Source organism: Nannospalax galili, unplaced genomic scaffold, assembly GCF_000622305.1.
Source record: "Nannospalax galili isolate Female #2095 unplaced genomic scaffold, S.galili_v1.0 scaffold177, whole genome shotgun sequence".
NCBI classification, from domain to species: domain Eukaryota; kingdom Metazoa; phylum Chordata; class Mammalia; order Rodentia; family Spalacidae; genus Nannospalax; species Nannospalax galili.
The window spans coordinates 366,653-372,352 of record NW_008339470.1 but is presented as its reverse complement, the minus strand read 5'-3'; the positions used below and the strand labels follow the sequence as shown (position 1 = coordinate 372,352).

At 35.9% G+C, this 5,700-nt stretch overlaps 1 pseudogene; it reads left to right on the top strand.

Annotated features, from left to right (window-relative positions):
- The first annotated feature begins 1,796 nt into the window (after window positions 1–1,796).
- On the top strand, window positions 1,797–2,682 carry LOC103735106 (annotated as a pseudogene).
- Window positions 2,683–5,700: the final 3,018 nt, after the last annotated feature.

Sequence of the window (5,700 nt, the reverse complement as noted above, 5' to 3'; positions counted from 1 at the left end):
TTATAATTTATAACTATGAAGAAGTATATCTAAAAATACACCAATATTTTATTTTTTATTTTATCTACTTACATATTCTTTTTCTTTTCTCTAAATTGCAGATATCCTGGAAATCTATAATGAGACAATAAGTGAGTACATTCTGAGTCCAGAATGACCATATTTTATTACAAAATATACTGGTAAGCTATTAATGACTCTATAAAATAATTCTAGGATGAATAGTAAAATTAATTTCTGGCTCAGGTGGATAATAGTTGGCAATGGTATTGGAGAAGAGAAAATGAGTTTACAGTTAATACAATGTTTTCCAAATAAAGCAACATTTGTGCTATATGTCGTTAAAGTAATGATTAAAAATCAGTATTTTTTTTTGTCTTTATTTGAGACAGGGTCTCCTTGTAGCCCCAGCTGTCCTGGAACTCACTGTATAGGCCAGGCTGGCCTCAAACTCACAAAAATCCACCTGCCTCTGCCTCCCAAGTGGAAAAATCAGTATTTTATAATACTATAAAATATTTTTCAAAATAATGAATTTGAGATGTGTTATAAAGTATAATATACCTAAAATATAAACAGAAATTTATTTATCCTTTTAATTATAAGCCTCTAGTGATTGGATATCAGAAAAAAGCTTACCGTACAATGATGGTGAATAAGAAAACAGTATATTAAGTTCAGTCTAGACAGGAATTAAAACAGCAAAACACTAAATACAGTGTGCTTTTAAAAATAATGCTTCTCTAATAACTATTGTAGGCTGTTCTCCTAAAATGTATATTTAAATAATATTTTGGCCAGACAGTATAAACATATTATCTCTGTAGTTAAAATGCTGCAATATTATACTTGACAAACAAAAATGTAATGTATTTTGGTAGCCACTAAATTGCAATGTATAAATTAGAAGAAAAAGAATTTAAAATTTAAAAATCATGTAAATGTGGTATTTATATGGAACTCAATAAAATGGGAACATTTATCCTGGAGATGTTAGAAAGGGTACACAGCAATATTTATCATGAACACCATGTACATTGTGAGTGAGCACAGTATCGCTGAACCTCATAATGTTAAAAATATATGCAGATCACTTAAAAGTAGACAGAAACTAAGATATTGAGATCATTAAAATTAGTAACTCATTTGAAATTTTGTCAGAAAAGATAGGAGTAGAATTCAAAATATGTTAAAATGAATAGAAAAAGGATTTTAAACTAAGAAAAGTAATAATGTTATATATTCTTATCCCATCTTAAACATTAAATAGATCTTCAAGTAAAATAACCCACAGTGGTCTTACATGGAAATATTACTAGGATGGAAAAAAAGTTTTTCAAGCCTACTCTAATTTTGTGCAGTTTTTATAAATTAGCCTCTTAAATACATATAGAGCAATTTAATTTTAAAAACACAACACTTTCCCCATGGTAAAATATTCAGAAATTTTTTTTCCTGAAGAGAATTACAATAGAGTATCTTTCAAGATTGAAAATTTCAAACTAGATGCTGACCATGAATTTGTACAGAGGCAAACAATAATTGATGTGAGACTTTCATCCTAGGAGTTCAGCAGATATTTTGAGACAATGCCTATGAGTTTAATCTATGAGTGATTTCTTCTCATATGATATGACCTACTGTGTGTGTGCTAGTTTTCAGCAAATAGCTAGGGTGATGTAAAGAGATCTTTACCTATGCACATACAGCAACTGGAGAGACAAGCATTGGAAATGTTCGGCTTAGACTCTCAGTTGAATTTCTTTAAATTTTATGTCTCAGCAGAGAAATCAGGAATGGGGAAGGCAAATCACTCCTTGACAACGGAGTTCATCCTCATAGGATTTACAGAACTCCCAGAACTGAAGATCCCTCTCTTCCTGGTGTTCTCTGCCATCTGTCTGATCACAATGGTGGGGAATCTTGGGTTGGTGGCCTTGATCTATGTGAAACGTCATCTTCACACAATCTGGCAATCTGGCTCTGATGGATTCCTGCTGCTCCTGTGCCATCACTCCCAAGATGTTAGAGAACTTCTTTTCTGTGGACAGAAGGATTTCCCTGTATGAATGTATGGCGCAGTTTTACTTTCTCTGTCTTGCTGAAACCGCAGACTGCTTTCTTCTGGCAGCTATGGCCTATGACCGCTATATGGCCATACGCAGCCCACTGCAATACCACACCATGATGTCCAAGAAGCTCTCCATTCAGATGAGTATAGGCACCTTCATAGCCAGTAACCTCCATTCCATGATTCATGTAGGGCATCTGTTAAGATTAACTTTCTGTAAATCTAGCAGAATTGATCACATTTTTGTGATATTCTTCCCCTGTACAGACTCTCCTGTACTGACTCTTATATAAATGAGCTAATGATATACCTTTTTTCAATGCCAATTCAAATATTTACCATTACCACTGTCTTGGTCTCACTTCTGCATTCTCATTATTTTCAAGATGAAATCCAAGGATGGGAGAGGGAAAGCATTTTCCACCTGTGCAGCCCACTTCTTTTCTGTGTCAATATTCTACACTTGTCTTCTCATGTATATTCGGCCACTTGAAGAAGGGAATAAAGATATACCAGTGGCTGTATTTTATACAATAATAATTCCTTTATTAAGCCCTTTTATTTATAGTTTGAGAAATAAGGAGGTAGTAAATGTTGTTAAAAAATTATAAAGGCATGTAATATTATTCAAAAGCTTCAAACTCCATAGCAAATTAATTTCACATCATTAAAATGATTTCATAAATATTAAATATAAATATATGAAAATGTGCATTGTATGAAATATTGGTTTTTAAATAATTACACTGTATTTCCTAAAAGGTATATGACTACAATTCCAAAATGATTTAGCAATTATTTATCTGCATTTACAGCCTGAAAAAATCAAGGTAAACTTAATTGTCATTGGTGTAACTACTCTGCATACCTTCATGGGATTTTCCAAAAGTAGTTCAAATTTCACTAAATTAATATCACATCACTGTTAAATGTTTAAACGTACAAGAGTCTTCTTTGATATTATCTATTTACTGGAAGAAATTCTGTGTGAATTTTCAGTGTTCAAAACTTTTAAAATCCCAGGCAAGAAACGGAAATGATTGTGGGTAAGAAAATTTTCCTTACTCTTCCTTCCCCGTCCTTCCTTCTCCTCTCTGAATTTTTTATGTCAAGTAATTTTCATTTATGTCCTCCCAAACTCTTTTTTTAAATTTTTAATGAGCTTTTGTAAGTTCATACAACAGCTCATCTTTAGATCTCCTCCCCCATTCATGCTCCCCATCCCCCCACTGAACCTCATGTATTCTACCATACGTGCTAAATCCTATTCATTCGGGCATTTGTACCCAAATGTCCATTAGTGTAAATTTGTACACTGGAGTCTAGTCCGTCTATCTATTAATCATATGTAAGTCATACTCTCCCTCACCCAGCAGCAATAAGTCTCCAATAGTTCTCAAGTTTAGTAACAATCTGTCATCTATTTCTCTCATCCCCTTTGGGCCCTTTTTTAATTGAGTTGGCATGGCCCCTGTGCTAGATGCCACCACTGTCACAAGTTCACATGTATAAGCTTCCAGTGGCCTGGAAGACTCTGCATCCCTGTATTTATGAACCAGCCCTTGTTCTTACAATCTTTCCACCCCCTCTTATGTCCCTGAGTCATGGTGGTCCCTGAATCACTCGTGACTAAGGGTACATATAGGAGTCCTATCCTACACTCTATAGTCTTTTTTCTTTAAAACTTTTTCAGTGGTAGCCTTCTGTGTGCATCACTCTGCTGTATAAGGAAGCTTTACTGGTGAGAGGTGAGGGATGCTTTAGTTTTCTCTCTATCCTTTGTTATACTGTATTGCATGAGCCTTAGTTGGAGAGGTTCAATGATGTGTCACCTAGTACTGGGCATCTCTCAGACTTATGTTCTCTGTGTCTGACCAGGTGTGAAATTCTGCAGTAGCCTCCATCTGTTGCAAAAAGAAGCTTCTTTGAGGAAGCACTGTATGTGGATTTCTTCTTTGAGGAATGCACTATATGTGCATTTCTAATTGAGTATCAAGGGCATCACTTTACCTTCTAGGTTTCCTAATCCACCCCCTCCAAAAGAACTCATTCATCTCTACACATATTTTCTCCCATCCAGTCTCCCTCCTCCCTCCCTAGTAAAAGCACCACCGTTATCCATACCCTCCCCCAAATACTACTGGCCTCTCACCATCCTCCCTCTCCTGACTTCCCTCCCTCCCCCACACTGTGGCCCCGTGCATGTCCTCCCTCCTCTCCTCCCTGTTGAATACTCCCACTTTCCCCACCTCCCCCTGTTGGCATCTGTTCCCTACTATCTCCATTTCAGGTTCCATTTCTGTTGTTTACCTCCATGTATCCTCTTCCTATTCCTGGCTCTTGGTGTTACAGCAGAATTTATATACTCATATAAGGGATTGGCGCTACAATCTGCAAATGAGGAAGAACATATGTTACTTGCTTTTCTGCATTTGTGTTACTTCACTTATAACACTCCCTAATTCATTTACCTACAAATTTCATAAGTTCATCTTTTCTTACTGCTGAGTAGAACTCCATTGTGTAGCTGTACCACATTTTCATTATCCATTTATCAGTTCAGTGACATTTAGGTTGTTTCCATCTCTTAGCTATTGTGAAGAGAGCACCAACAAACATGGACGTACAAGTATCTCTACAGTAGGATGAGTCCTTTGGGTATATGGCAAGGAGTGGTATAACTGGATCATATGGTAGGTTCAGTTTTAGTTTTTTGAGGGTTCTCCACACTGCTTTCCTTAGTGGTTGCACGAGTTTGCATTCCGCCCAGTGGGGAATGAACATTCCTCTTTCTCCACAACCTATCCAACATTCGGAGTCTTTCATTATCTTGATCTTAGCCAGTCTGACTGGGGTAAGATGGAAACTTAAAGTGGTTTTTGTCTGCATATCTCTAATTAGTAAGTATGTTGAACACTTTTTTTATTTTTTTTTAATTTGACAACCACATGATTAGAAGAAGCATTTCATTACAGCTTTAACATATTCAGTAACACACTCCAGAGCAAGGATACATCTCTTTCAAAAGTGGCTGTAATTTTCAGTTTCACAGTTGAATTAATACAGTTATACAATATTGAACTCAGTATAAACCCTGTAAGATATAAATTTAAATGTTTTACCCTTTAAAGAAGATCTCCATTTCATTTTAAATATGTTGTTTCCTACTAACTTGTAAATGTTTGCACATGTGTCTTTAATCTCTATGTATCTGATGATTACTAGTCAAAGTCAGTTACACTCAGATCCTTAGTACCTGAGTATAGATATAAAGTCATCAGGTAGATTTCACTGGTAATGTTTATCACCTCTACTATTTAACATGAAGTAAATTTTTATGCTTCCTCCTCAAATATAAGTCTTTTAATTTGTTGATTTTTCTGTGTGTGTATCATATAACATCCCATGTAATCTTATTCATCTGTATACCTACTTCCCAAATGGCACACTCCATGGCCTCCCCCCTCCCACATACTGGAGCTTACATACTCTGTCATCCCTGTTACTTTCCCCTGTATTGTCGACACCCCCAGCCATTCTCCAGTGCTTGTCTCTGCTGAATCTAGTCAGCCTATCTAGAGAGCCTTGTTTTAGGAAGATCAGCTGTTCCTCACCTAGCAGCAATCAGA